The sequence below is a fragment of the Pocillopora damicornis genome, chromosome 6, assembly GCF_964200805.1.
Source record: "Pocillopora damicornis chromosome 6, jaPocDami1.2, whole genome shotgun sequence".
NCBI classification, from domain to species: domain Eukaryota; kingdom Metazoa; phylum Cnidaria; class Anthozoa; order Scleractinia; family Pocilloporidae; genus Pocillopora; species Pocillopora damicornis.
The window spans coordinates 10,026,778-10,042,383 of NC_142675.1; the positions used below are offsets into that span (position 1 = coordinate 10,026,778).

Sequence of the window (15,606 nt, forward strand, 5' to 3'; positions counted from 1 at the left end):
GGCGTTCAGTTCAAGCTGACAAATAATCCAACTTTTCGGGGAATTCTGAGAAAAATACGCCGTTTATTTGCGAGGCTCGATTTCCTACTCGGATCCATACCTTAATAGATTGAAGGCTTCCAGAGTTTTAACTGTTTAGTTGAAAGAATGACACCGAGAGACCTTCTCATCGTTACTATTCAAGTTTCGTTTAGAGCAGAAAAACATTTCAACAACGTTTTTAGATGTTGCTTGTGAGAGTCTATAACTATAAATTACCGTTTGCGCCCGCCCCCCCCCCAAAAAAAACAAACAAAAACAACAAAAATATTTGCCAATATTTGCTAATATTTATATAGCTGCTTTTTAAAGAAAGTGGCTCAGTTTCTCAAGCCTCGGTTTTTTGCTTTTATTTTGTTTTCCAGTAGCATGCTTTTTTCTCGTTGCATTTTGTTTTTCTATCTTTTTTCTGTTCCGAACAGTAAAACGTATATTCGTAATAGAAAAGGGTTTTTGCTATGATAGATCAACTCTGGAATCAGATGCATAAATGTCAATGAAAGGCGTAAAATCTGTTTTCTAAAATTGAAAACAGTCGTTATGTTTTTCCAAATGAACCCTTGTCAAGTTATTTACTTTATCATTTCAATTCACAGTTATTTCCAATATCATCGACCTCTTCATCACTTTCACGGCATCGTGAAAAATTTGACGAACTAAGTTGTCTGCGTCATATTTCAAATCGAACTGTTCACCTCGAGTTTATTGGGAAAAATAGGGAAAAAAACTGAGAGACTATACTTTCATCCCTACAAGCCTGTTTCGTGATTACTCACTCATCAGGGGATTTTATAAAATTTGAAAAAAAACTACTTATCGAGCATTGTAAAACGGAAATATATATATATATATATATATATATATATATATAGAAAAGGGTAGAAACAGTACTGTCTGCAGTTAGTTATATATATATATATATATATATATACATTTACACCAGAAATGACAAGGATTTTCCTCGAGAAGGATTATATAAGAATTAAAAGCTTATTCTAAAGCAGAAGAAGATAAAAACAGTCGGGCCAAACTGTAAAATGAAAACGTGAACATGACATTTAGCTAATTCGCTTGTTGTTATATATGCGTTTCTATATCGCTGCCTTGTCCATTTCGATTCTCATTGTTAATCTCCTTCGGATCTTTGTTGTTATATTTTATTACTTATGGCGGTAAAAGTGGGAGAAATTGGCAGATTTTGAGTGAAAATTACGTTAAATCAGGCCGATTCTTTCTCCTTTCATCCTAAGAAAATGTAATTTAATTGAAACTAAACGGTTAGACGTTTATCTGGTTTTCTGATAAGTATACATAAGTGTCGCTTCAGTTTAAAGGTTTTTGACAAAGCTGTCCCTTTAAAAGTTGAGAAAAAAATAGTTTAATTTGGTAATAAGATAAAGGTAAACGTACGACCTTAAAGACAGTATCAGCGGAATGCAACATAGGAACTTAAGTTATTTACATTTCTCGGCGTAGTTTTAACTGAAAGCTGTGATAGCACCAGTCAGAGATGTCGCTTTGAAAAATAAAACCACATATACTCTTTTAAATAATTTACACGAACGCGACATCAATTCTGAATTAAGGACGAAGTATTAATGACGAAGAAAAAGAAATGTACTCACGGAGCAAATTTAATACCATGGTTGCAGGGAAATGGTATAGACTTAATTGTCTGTCGTCCTAAGACAATTTTGCCACTAGTTTGCAAGCAAATTTATCTGACTTCGTCGAATCCAGCAGACTGTTCAAATTAAAACGACGCAGGTGAATAAAAAAACCTACCTAAATTTATGTTCCCTTACGCAACAAGATAAAAGAAGCATTATTCAAATTTTTTTTACTCAAAAGGCGTTCCATTTCCTTGTCTGCCTAGTCAAGTAATTTTCAAATTAAGTTTGGCACGGTCATGTAGTTAAGCATCTTCTCAACGATTGGTCGTCTACTTGATAGGTCATCTTGCCATCTTTCTCACTCAGATCAAATGTTGAAATTTCCTCGAAATTGAGGAACTCGAAGCCATCTCTTCTAGAATCGCCGTACATCTAAGTTCTTTTTTACATGGTAGGTTGCAAGGCAAGTTCATTCTAAAGATCTGCTTTTTAAGTTTCATAAGTGACATGATTATGTAACAATTAGGAGCAAGTTCCCATATTGAATTTCGATCAGAAATTCTGTTAGTTGTCTTAGTAGAAAACAATCTCTGTGCAATTAAGAGAAATTTAGACGAAATTAAGAAGAAAAATTTGATACCTAACTCGCTCCGATCGCTACATCTTTTTGCTCTACGGAATGGTTTGCATCTGGCTAAAATTGTTTCGATGGAATTTTTCCTGAGAAGAGAAGGAATAAGAGACATACAGGTGCTGAAAATTTCACTTAAGTTCGTTCTGTGTAATGATTAAACATGATATCTTTCTGACCTACAGAACTTCAGTAGAATATTCAGTTCGTGTACGTCCCTTATTTCTTCTGTGTCGAACATTTTGAATATCAGAACAACTAATTTTCAATCATCAAGAATAACAGCTGACTGTAATACAAGCTTCCGGACGATAGAAACGCCTTACGCAGTTCTGAAGGAAAGGTAACGAACTCCATTTTTATTTATTTAATATCAATAGATACGCTTATATCCAGACTCGATCTATGCCTGTTCATAGATCTGCACCGTGGTTTACGTTAGATTGTACCTGCTTGTTGACTAATGGTTAACCCCAATTGAAACCCTCTCTGAACGATTTATAAAAATAAATTCGTTCTGTCACGTTTCAGTGCCTACACTTACGTCATCAACGTGCACGATGAAAATGCAGAGCACGTTCTTGTAACATATTTTATAACACAAATTTACTTGCTATATGACCAACTTATGTATACGTTTTTAGACGATTCCGACGATATGATGGCATTAGACATCTGGAAACTTTTCAAAACGATAAAGGATCAAAATAAAACTATAGCTGCAGATGCGTATTTGGATCAATTATGTAAACGGGGAGATTTTCCAAGCCGATTGAATCTTAACCAAGAGATTTTTCAACACTAGGTTTGTCAAATCTTACCTTTTACGGTTTCAAACAATTTAAAAGCCTCCCTAAAAGAAAATAAAAAATGAATACGAAACGTTATTAGTCAATAAGATATAGCACTCTAGTTAAAGCTATGCAATTAAGATGGATCTATGTTTCAAGTGGGTCCACAGCGTCTTGTTTATGAACAAAACGAATTAAGTAGACAAGACATTTGCCCATAGTTTCCTCTTTTGGATAAACATACACTTTATTAAGATAACAATGCGAAAAACATTACATTATCGTGTGTTAGAAGGATTTATATATTTCATGAGATATTACATTAGTGTTTTTTTTGTGTCCTCAGTCAATTTAAAATCAATTTAGTATCAACCACGATCACACTGTGCGCTTGTCTGATTTGAAATTTTCACCCGAATTCATACGCAATTTAAGGAACAAATAACAGAGTAAACGACACTGACAGAAATTTATTAGATATTACAGTAGAAATATGCAAGTTGATGCCTTGTTTTCTGGTGGACCTCAGCATGCGGCGCCACTGAGTCTATTCAATTTTAGATCATGTTTAACTTTTGAGAATTGTCGTCTGCTTTTAACGTAAATTGAACAATAATTTTTTTGATTCTGTCAAAACAGCTTTAGAAACGGAATATTTTAAGAGATAGAGATCCATTGAATAGAGGGGATATCTTTAACGTGGGTGAAAAAATAGCGAGTTTATTCGAAGGCATCTATGAGTAACGTACAGAAACCACGATGGCATTGAAGGTAGAGAATCAAGAACGGAGTAGGTATCGACCATGTACCAAATCAACGCTTTGGACAGAATTTTCTTTTCACAGAAGAAGAGAAAATGCTCTGGCTCCTCTAAGCCCATTTAAGGAGCAACGTCTGTATGTAAACTCAACTGGTAGAAAAGCTACTCCAATATAGCTCAATACGAGATCACGCAAGCGCTTTCACGACCTGCTTTCAAGACATTTTCGAGTGTTACATTTCAATAAGTAATTAATTCGCGGCGGCGTTGTATAGCGTATTCTTTCAGTGGCAACGAAGATCATGAAGTTATTTTAAACGTAAGGGATCTCCTCTTAAAATGGCTGCCGTTTTAGATCGATATAATGTGTCTCTCACGCTGTCCCGCACCTACCGATGGCAAAATCCGCGTCAAAAAAAATCACACCCATTGAGGTTGTTTCAAACGATAGCACGATACACCAAAGCTGACAGGAGTGAGCAATATAATTTCTCGGTAGATGAGTTTGGATGTGAATAAGACCTCAGCAAAACCATGGCGAAGAAGGCAATTGTAAAATATTTCTTCTCTTTTAGCAGAGGGCTTAGCCCGTCCAAGGACTTTCACAGGCGAGATCATAATTACAGAAAGTAATGCGCAGGTGTGATTGCGTGCGTAACTTAGATACCCCATTAGTGTGCACTAGGAAATTATGCTCAAAACATTAGGAACAGTGATGACGGTCCTTAGCTGCTCTAAAAATACCGCATGCGTTTTGATCGCCAGCAATCTTGGTCCCTAAATCCCCTTGAAGAAAATCATAGACAGTTAGTGCTGAAGAGTTTTATTGCATTTTTTAATATAGCGAGGGGCTGGAAAATAAATTAAAAAGGCTCCGCTTTTAGGCTTGGCTAAATATATATATGTATATTATGTTAAATTTTCACGCAACGCTTTCATCGACACAACAACGCCTGGGGGATGTTTCCATATAAGTTGATTCGGCCTATTGGCTTATACCGATGAACCGAAATTGGCTGAACCGATCAGAAAACCAGAAATGTAATATCCAAAACCGATAATTCAATAATAGTTATTCAGCTTAGCTTGCCATCAGTATAAAATAAAGTGGCGAAGCTGTATTTGGTCAAAACTAGCTACGGTTTCCACTCACATTAGACAGATTTTAATCTCTGATTGATCTGAATTAATTGTTTTAAGTGATATATCTTGGTGAAAACCTCTGCCTTGTGCTTCTCCTCTGCGAACATTTATTTTACCGAACTACAGAATGAAAAAAAATTGAAAATTGTACATTTCATGTATTTTATTATGCATATTTCTTTGGAATTGATCAATTTAGAAACAAATAACAACACCTCATAGCCAAATTAGGTAAATAGTCCTGTATTTGTTTGAATAAAGAGTTTTACAGTTTTATTAATATGGCACATATCCTTCACATATCCGCTAAACACGAAGACAGTCAAAAATAGTTTTCCTTGTTTTTGCCCATAAATGATTCAACTTGTTTCTTCCGCGGTGTGGAACTTGAAATAGGTAGGACAGGAGAGGTGAGACTTTATATGTGTATCACATAATTTTATTGAGAGGTTTGAAACACCTGCAATTCTCTTGCATAGGCAAAACTTTAAGATTTCATGGATACTGACACCGAAAAGGTTTTGTAGGGGTCTCTCCGGTCTGGCCAAAAATTGAAACTCAAAAGCCTTCTTTAAAGCCTTCTTCTTCTTCTTCTTCTCTCTTCTTCTTTCCTTCTCTTTGAAGTATGGATCCGCGCCAAATATGAAGATGATACCTGCATTGATGCAGTTTTGTCTCGATTTAGAATTCGATTCAGAGAACGAAAAGGTGCATTCATCATTGACGTTTAAAGGATATTTTACCTAAAAAATGAAAAGATTGGTTGATCCGTATTGGCAGCAACGCGAAGCATGTATGCGTACAACCAAAAAGCCTAATAAACAGGTAATAACAACGCTGTTCTAAGGGAGATTAACAATGAGGATCAAAATGGAAATGAAAGCGATATAAAACGCACCAATGAGAGCAAACGAACCAGCTGTATATTATTTGACATTCGGGTTATCACTTTACAGCATCACTTGACGGTTTTTATCTTCGTCCGTATTGGCATTGTATTTCTTTGGCCTTCCTACGCATAGGAAATTCCTGTCGTTTCTGGCCTTACAAGGTATGTACAGTGACCTACTTTCGATTACACTTGTCTCTAAACATACAAGTAGCTAAATACGAGCATACATGACAACGCATTGGCATCGGAAAGGTGAGGAAATAGGTTCAATCGGATGTGAATAATGATTGTTCGCATTTACATCTTAAGAGTCATATCTGACTTTTGTTCATTTTGTTTGGCAAGAAGCTTAAACTCACGAGGTAAACAGTGTGAATTGAAATGCGACACAGACAGCTAGCTCAGTGCGTTGACATTTTTCGCGCTAACATTAAGGAGATGTAGCGGATATAGAGGGGAAACAGCTGTTAAGTAATTTTTCGCTTTAGCTCGCACTAGGAATTAGATAGAGTGACAAGGAATTGTTTCGACAAAATTAACGAACGTATTTAATTTTAGCAGACAGGTTTTTACGCATTTGATTGACAATTGAACTAGGAATATGAAAGGTGATCTATCATTACAAACACATCCGTTTTGTTTAGCGAATATTCATTTTACCGCTTGGAACGGAAAATAAAGATGGAAAAACAAAAACAGTCTAGAAACAGGTATATTACTCGACAACAAAACAAAACAGAAAGACCTGGGCTGGAAAAACTGAGCCTCTTTCTATCAAAAGCACCTATCAAAATATTTGTTTTTCACAATGAAAGGTATAAAACTAATTTAAATAATCGTTAACATCTTAGGTAAATACTAATGCATTCAATCATTGCAGAAAAGGTTTTTAAGTTTCAGCAATACTTTCTACATTCTTCAATAGTCACGCCAAAGACTGAGAACCGAAACAAATGATTCCTCCCTTGCTGTAGTTTGCGTCTTCAGTACGGAAAAACCTTAAATAGTCAGGTAGAATTACAGTAGTAGACTTAAGAAAGCATTTATGATGATTTTTTTTTTTCGGCGCAGACGGTTACTCGTGAAACATTTCACTTCAGGCAGCTGGCGTAACCTGGCCAGAGGCTCCCACATGCAACATCAAATAACCTTATTTGAATGCTATTCGATTTTATAAAATGATAAGGCCTGGAAAGTCTGCGGGGTCACTCTTTCAATAAAATATCTCTAAAAGCCTTAAAATGACCTATTGAGGTTGTGGATCTGAGCAAATAAAAAATGCCTGCAAATGGACACCACTCGAAGGGACTGGAACCTAAAACCTGAAGTGGAAATACCCAAAATTTCATTTAAATGACTATGCTTCGTAATCGATAGGACGATGCAATATTTCCTCGAAAATCGCTTTTTATGCCATGCCAAAGGCGTCTTCGCTATAATCACACGACTCACCGGCCCGAGGAATTAGAAGTATATGGGTCGTTTTGACTTATCAAAGTCTTAGTTTTTGCACAGCCACTCCCATGCTTCAGATTCTTAAGCAAAGCTCAGCTCTGTGCTTTGTACTCCGCTTGAGAACGCTTTTTCAACCAATGACAACGCGCGTTATATCCGAAGTTTATTATAATTTTGCACATAACAAAGCAATTTATAGTAACCGATGGGTTTTGTAATAACGGTTGCGGTATTTTGTAATAACGTATGTAATAGGTTTTGAAATGACCAGCGATTTGTTTCGTCGTTATCTCTAGCACACGCCTCTTTCAAAGAAGTCACGTGGATACATAAGAATGTAACTAAGGAAAACTAATCGAAGGCTATGGACGGTATGAACCGCTGGTTGTATTAGTAGTAACCAGGGCCCAGAATCTCGTGGGTAAGTAAGACATCTTTGCAAGAGGTATCACAAAATACCCCAGAGCAACGACATTGAAGGTTAAAGGACTCATCCACATTAGACCCCACCCAAGTAGCATTAACAATGAAAGTTAAATTAAAATTCTCGAGTTAAAAATGCATACAATCAAAACGCATAGTTGGTGGTCCAACCGCTGCACATTCATTCGATCTTTGCATTATCATCCTTGCCCTGTAAATCCGGATATAAAACTGATTCTGTATAACCGGAAACTTTTCATCGAAACCTTTACTTTTTTACTGAGCTCAAAATTTACCATTTTTCCTACTACATATAGCCACAAAAAGATTTCAAGAGCACTGATCCTTAAAGTATGAGTTGGGACGCCACGTCATTCATGGATGTAGCAATAACCTCGCAGAACATAGAGTTTTTTGAAGCTCAGTAGTGGAGCATCTGAGTTTTGATCCATCATGGGAACCCAGAATTTTCTCTTTGTTCTAAGCTCTTGACAGAAGTTTGTTTTTAAAAAATACTAAAGTCAAGATGGGAAGTGTAATTTGAGATAAAACAAAGAAACATTAATGATTTAAATTTCAGCGCCATGAAGTAGATGTAGCGGTACGAGGAAACATCCGATAAGTTGTTACTCGCCAGAGCTTGTACTTAGAACCGAACACATTGATAGAGCTGTATTTTGTCGGAATTAGCGACAGTTCTGATTTTCATCAGAAAAGGTTTGTTTCATAGATTCAGTTCCAAAGGTGTGCTGTAAAAAACAACTCTATCATTTGCTTAGCGAAATATTTATTTTACCGCTGGAAAAACAAAACGAAACCAAACAGAACAAAGAAAGAGAAATATGGATGAGAAATAAGAGAAAAAGAACAAAGCTTTTTGATACGCATATACATGTTCGTTTTCATATTTAATCATAAAAGAAAGGACTGAAATAGTTAAAAATATTTTACGACTAAATTACTGTTGTATTCAGCCTTCGAAAAAGGGCTTCACAGTAAACGCAGTTATCGCTATTTTGAGTTAAATCATGAATTGATCACATTGATCTCTCCTACCCAAATTTCCATGGACTTCGACCGGTTTTTTCTCAATCTGAGTAATGTAATGATATGCGTTTATTTGCACTCCAGACAATCTGATTCCCTATTTATTCACATGATGCGAAATCATCCACCCTCCGTTAACATTGTTTGATTTTTATACTTTTGCTCTCTTTCGGTGTTCTCGTCAACTCTCGTTGTTCATCATAATTAATCATGAAGGACAGCAATGCAACCTCAAAGTTTCCTAAACAACACTCCGACGATCGACTCAAGACCTTAAGCAAACTTCTTCCAATTGCCATAGCAATATTTCTGGCTAATGAACTCGTGTTTGTCTTGTTTTACCGATATAGTCGTCTTAGCACCTCTTCTAACTATATGCTTCTCAGCCTGGCAATGTGTGACTTCAGTACTGGCGTTATCGCTATTCCGTACTTCATTATTTATAATTTTGGCATTTTGCCGTCACAATTAAGTATTGGGGTACACATCTCGCATACATTACTAGCTGCATCAGGTGCTTATCACATACTCTTTATTACTGGGCTCAAGTACATGGCAACGGTCATTCCACTGAAACACTATTTGGTGACTAAGAGCTTGGTTTTGAAAATTGTGCTCGGCGTTTGGATCACTTCGACTGCTTTTGCTATCATTCCTTTTGTTCTGTATGATGCTGAGGTATCTACGCGTTGGGACGTTATTTATACTTCAGTTTCCTTCGTTGCAGTTTCCCTTTACCCGTACATATTTATGATTTATGCATACATGGACATGTTCAGTGTAATTACTAAAAGGCAGCGACCATCTTTGCTTCAGAATAAAAACTCACGGGAACAGAAGAAAGATGAGAGTGACAGGAAGTGTATCTTGGTTTTCGCAGCCATGGCCATTATGTTTGCCGGCTGTTGGTTCCCTTATTTTATCGTCATGCTATTATTCCAAATAGGACTAAAAGATTTGCTTAGCATCATTGAAGCTTTTGTCGTCATTCGATATATCGCATCTTTCGCCAACCCTCTTTTCTAGACGTTTTTCAAACGCGACTTCTGGCCCGCCTTTCAGAATCTGTTGCAAAAGAAGGAAAACGTCCGTTCTTCTCAAAGGTCAAACGGGGTCTCTTAATCTCACGAATCGATTAAGATCCAGATCAAGCATCGACAACGGAAGGTTGACGACTCTCGAAGAAGAAGGACAAGAACCAAGAATGATTCGCGATAGGAACATGACCTTTAGTGACGAGACATTCCATACAAGTCGTGTTTAACTATTTGCAGGGAATAAAAGAAGAACGCAGACTTGGTACCTCATTTATGAGTCAAGGGTTACTGCTGCATCGCCATTAAGAGCAGTTGTGTGATTGAACTTATACATGACTTTCATATATAATACACGCGCGAGATGGTTTGTTAGTCTCCATTTATACTCAAGAGTAGAGAGAGGCATTGTAAAAAGTTTTCCGCCCAGAAACACAGTGCAAACGAATAAAAAAGCTGGACTGAGTCGTTTGAATATATTTAAGTTTATTAGGCCAATCACATTGAAGAAATGACATTGTCGCGGTGAAAACAAGCTTCATCAATAGCAAGCACAAAATTTTTACCATTTATTTTGTGTAATATCATTCTCAAGCGATAAATAATTCGATGCAGTATTGACGCTGCTATTCGTAGAAACTGTGTTCAAGAGCGTTCTTCAGATACATATGGTGTTTGCTGATTCAAGTAACCTACGACGTGTGTCAAAATGAACGTGTTAAAATTAAACAGAATTTCCAACTCTCAGGCGCCAATTATTTCTTCTCTATCGGACATTTATTTCCAGAACAACTCATTTTCAACGTCCATGAATATTAACTGACTATAATACAAACTTCCCGAAGGCAGAAAGGTCTTGAAAAGTTCTTAAGGTAAGGTAATGAATTCTATTTTTCGTTCTCAGTTTTGATCATGACTTAACAGTTTCAACTGTTACAACCCATCAATGATTAAAACAATATTATCTCGTAATCTAGAAGGTAGCGAATCTTGGAGAAGAAAAAAATGAAGTTAATTTATTTCAAAGCAGCATTTATACGCCGAAACCATGATTTTCATATCTGCGATTGAAAAGTTCATGTCGAATTTTGACACTGAGATTTCAAAGAGTAAGCTAATCATTCCAAAACTGTGTTGAAATTGGTCAAAATTTGCAGTTTGCCAGTGACAAAGCTATGCTTTGCTCCACTTTTCCAACTGATATCGAAACGGTAAATAATTAGGAAATTAGGAGAAAATTTTCAAACCAAAATCCCATATTACACGCCACGGCATTATTAAGATCTATTCACTTCTCAGCAGCCGAAGAGACAAAATTGCGCATCAAGAGTTAATTTTTTTAAATATACCACTCTTCGGTTTATGGACAGAAATAAACTATTCTTTTGTTTTCTAAATGGTATAAACTAAAAAAAAATAACCTACCTCAACATCGGTAAAAGTGTAGGATATTCATCACACCGCTTCGCAGCTCGGTAAATATCCGCTTCTAGTCACCTCCACCTCGGTAAATGATCGTGAAACAGTGGAGATGATCACTATATGGTTTTTAGAGCGTATTTCTTTAACTTCGTTGGGCAATTTAAGATTTTCTTCACACGTTTTTCAAACGCGACTTCTGTTCCGTCTTTCGGAATCTGTTGCAAACAAGGAAGACGTCCGTTCTTCTTCTCAAAAAGGTCAAACGGGTCTCTTAATCTCACGATCCGATTAAGATCAAGATCAAGCGTCAACAGTAGAAGAAGAAGGACAAGAGCCAACCTAACTTTTGGTAACGAGACGTTCCATACAATTGTTTAACGGCTTGCGGGGAATAAAAGAAGAACACGGACTTGGTGCCACATTTACGAGTCAAAGGATCCCGCTGAATCGCCATTAAGAAAAGTTGTGTAATTGAACTGAAACATAACTTTCATTTATTACAAACGCGCGAGGTGGTTTGTCAGTCTCCATTTATACTCAAGGATAGAGAGAGGCATTGTAAAAGGTTTTTTCGCCCAGAGACACAGCACAAACAAATAATTAATGATATCCACGCGTTCTGTCCGATGTAGTAATATGTATCTTTGCGTAATTATTTCTTGGATTGTTGTAGTAGTTTTGAAATGATTGGTAGTACTTTTGCGCTTGTGGATTATAAAGGAGAGTAGCAATCGTTAGGTATCAAGAGATAATGTTAGATATCATTCACGGAAGTCACAAGAACGTGTCTAGCACATGAAGTGGTGGCTATCAAGTCAAAGAAGAAGTATGCTGCAGAAACCTTTTTCGTATATCTGCAAATTAGAATCCATTAAGTCATTATTACACTGAAAGTTACCTGGTCTTTGGACAGCTGTCTTTGTACATTGTATGTGCTCAAGAATTCGACGATGAACGCCGCCATTTTGAATCTTGCTGTGCAGCCTAGCTGTTTTATCGTGACGTAACTGAGTCTCGCCCCGAATTTTTTCTCTGTTTGAATAATTTAGAGATCGAAACTGGACTCTAGTTTCTCTTCAGAAACTTTACTCATGGTGCGCGGTAAATCTTTAGGAGCACTTTCTAAAAGGAGAGAGAAAAGGCTTTGTCTTTCTAATTCTCCTTTCTTAACAATTTTTCACGATAAGTAAAGTACTGATTTTATTTTCTGGAAAGAGCATATCAACAAAAGCAAAGGTACATAAAAGAACTTAATGAAAATGAGAAGGTATCGAAAAACTCTGGATTTTAGTCAATTTTTGAGTCTCGAGATCTCAGCAGTTTCATTAAAATAGGCCCAGAAGGATGAAGAGCCGTCAAAGAATTAACGAAACTTTATTGAAAACAAGGCAAATATTTCCGTAGTATATTTATTTATGTATTCTTCAGTTAAGGTAGGAAATTTAATTTTTATACGTGTCATTTTAATATTTCTTTTTGTTTTGTTTTAAAATGCGAGGCGATCAATGCCGTCAGCTGAGAAGGATTCGACTTAACCTTTAATAATTCTAGCCAACATATTTGATTAACGGAGGTCTAGAAAATGCAACAGGAAGCTGAAAGCCACATTTTTCGGGGTACAACGACAATCTAATCTAGGATGGAAGATGCCCATGGTTTGAATTGTAGGTAAATAATTTTTTCTGATTGAAGATGAAATCAGAGATAAGACATGTATTCATTTTCAGTTGGTCGACACTTTTGTACAAAAGGTAAATTGGAAATTTGAGAGTTCAAAAGTTAATTTCGCTTTTCACTCACGGTTCCAAAGATTGTATGCACAAATGATTTACATAGGTGAGATCAACGCCAAAATTTTATGAAAAAGATTTGTTAAATGCATTAAAGGTTTGAGTTCATTTTCAAATTTTTGCTGTATACTACTGTAAATTAACGATTTTGGTAACAGTTCCTTTTTTCCTATGTAAATGGACAGCGTAGGATGCAAAAAGGGAGTTTTTTCTGTGAGCTTGTACAAGTATGAAGATTGTAGCTTTTTTTCTGAAATGGCTTGAGCAAGAAGCTCATCTTTTGCATTCTGGCAGGAATGCAAAAGATGAGGAACTTTCTTATCGTGGTGGGAAGACGAGACTAATGTCTTTATCCGGGAGCATTAATAAGACAAAGTTCTTGTTGCCACCAAAATGTTTGGATTAGGTAAACTTCACTTTCAGTCTCCGGAGGTTTGCAATTTATGATGGTCCAAAGAACAAATTTATTACATGCGCGATTATTTCAAACTTATTTCTGCCAGTATTTTTGGTGACTTTTTGTTTTTTAAAAGACAGGTTTGCATAAATGTCGCTTCGCTTTAATGATTTTTGAAAGTTTTCTCTTTCTGATAAATAATTTTGCAATCAGATAAAGGAAATAAAGACCCCGGGAGCAGAATCTGTGGGATATTACCTAGAAATCTGTATTATTCACACTTCTAAGCTTTGATAGTGTCAGCTAAGTATGCCGATCTGATTAGTAGTCATGCATAGTTTTTATATTCCGACCAATATGATATCGATTCTGACAAACTGTTATTATAAACCGAGGTAAAGAAATATTTTTCTACAGGAAAATTTACCACCATGATGGAAAATGGTATTGACTTAATTTATGTCATCCTAAGGCAATTTAATTATTAGTTTCGCCTCTAAATTTTAATTATTTGATCGACTTCAGTCAACTGTTCAAACATAGAAGACGCAGGTGAATAAAAAGATCCTTTCTCACTTTGTGTCCCCCCCGTATAGCACGATCAAAGAGACATTATTCAAAATTTTTGTTTAAAAGTCTTGATAACGTCAACCAGGTATATCACTCTGAACAGTAAAAACACACATGTATGTATCTATTTCCATTTTTTATTATCAAGGAATTTATCGAAGTGCAAACGGCAAACTGTTCCTTATGATCAAATGGGGCAATGTACTTTGAGTTAAAAATTTATCTCTAATGATGCAGGGAAATTATTATATTCATTTAACCATCTGCTATATTCAGACCTTTCCACCATTTATTTTCCGAGCAGTTTAAATAAATTACAACTGTTCCTGTCCCCTTCTTCTGATTGTTCAAACAAAAACCACGCTACGAGAAAAAAAAAAACGTTTCCAAAAAAGCTATCTTGCTTTCTACGACAGGATAACTTACCTCTAGGATTGACAGACGTTATATTTTTATTGGTTTATGTTCAAGTGATGTCACACGTTGCATTTCCTTGTCTGCCCTCTCAAATGGCTGAGTAATTTTCGATTGAATTTTAGTCTGTTAGTAATTTAAGTATCTTCTCTACGATTGGTAGTCCGAATGATAAGTCATCTTACCATACTTCTCACTCAGATCGATTATTGACATTTCCTTGAAATTGAGGAAGTCGAAGCTATTTTGTTTTTTTTTTCTGTGCATCTCACTCAGCTCTTAACTACATGGTAAGTAGTAAAACGGTAAGTTGATTCTATAGCTTTTCTTTTGAAGCCTCAAAATTGACATTATTTCAAAGCAATTATGAGAAAGTTCCGAAATTTCATTTCTATCAAGAGCTCCGTTATTGTTTTGGTGGAAAACAATGTCACGGCAATGAGGAAAGTAATTTAGCCATGGTTGCGACGAAAAGCTTTAAATGTTACTTGCTCCAATAACTACATTGTTTTTTCATTGTTAGAAATGGCTATGCACCTAAAATCGATTCAACGGAATACGTTATGTCCGATGAAATCTCATAAAGATGAAACTATCTCCGTCATAGAGAACTTGAGGAGGCTCAATAGGGTTTTTGCTCAATATTTGCGCGTGCATTAGGGTAATGTTTCTCTCGTAGCTTTTTAGGTTATTTTTTTTCATTTCACGGTCACTTAAAGCCATCAAAAGGTTCGGACTTTCGTTTGCTGTAGTAAATATTATTAAAATGATTTTCGTTACTAGGCTGAGGCTCCATGAAGGAAGATGCTTGCCATTGTTAATTTGGCTTTGCTTTTGATTTTCATCAATTTGCTCGGGTGAGATCTCTCAAAATGTTCACAACTTGTGCAATTTGTCCTGCCGATCATTTGAAAGCCAAAAAAATTGGGGTTGCAGAGGCAGTATCCTCACTATTTGCAATTTTGCGTTTTTTCCTCTATCTCAAATTTTGGTCTTACGAATTTTTTGAAAACAGGCAGTAGGAAGGACAGAAATGTGTTCAACGATCTAGCAAATCTAAGGATATTCCACCGGAGGAAACGCAATAAATATTGCTCTAAAGATCCTTATTTTCTTTGTTGCAAAATATTGCGTAATGGATCGGAATAGAAGTTCGCCAAGATCTGTATCTGAACGTGTGTACAC

At 36.1% G+C, this 15,606-nt stretch overlaps 2 protein-coding genes and 1 pseudogene across 3 annotated transcripts in view; all 3 read left to right on the top strand.

Moving 5' to 3' along the window:
- Positions 1 to 2,016: 2,016 nt before the first annotated feature.
- LOC149043859 (octopamine receptor beta-2R-like) overlaps positions 2,017 to 15,606 on the top strand; it is a 31,288-nt gene continuing 17,698 nt past the window's right edge. The window contains exons 1-2 of one of the 2 annotated variants that reach the window (XM_089209093.1): positions 2,017 to 2,103; positions 2,537 to 2,626. The gene's annotated coding sequence lies outside the window, so the exon portion shown is untranslated. Of the gene's footprint in view, positions 2,104 to 2,536; positions 2,627 to 5,260; positions 5,388 to 5,933; positions 6,029 to 15,606 lie in introns of those variants that run through there. The other variant, XM_089209094.1, reaches the window with a different exon arrangement.
- The window catches only part of LOC149043860 (somatostatin receptor type 1-like), a 66,901-nt gene continuing 53,367 nt past the window's right edge, over positions 2,073 to 15,606 (top strand). Inside the window, exons 1-2 of the mRNA XM_089209097.1 lie at positions 2,073 to 2,103; positions 2,537 to 2,626. The gene's annotated coding sequence lies outside the window, so the exon portion shown is untranslated. The remainder of the gene's footprint in view (positions 2,104 to 2,536; positions 2,627 to 15,606) is intronic.
- LOC149043861 (somatostatin receptor type 1-like) lies at positions 8,914 to 10,182 on the top strand (annotated as a pseudogene).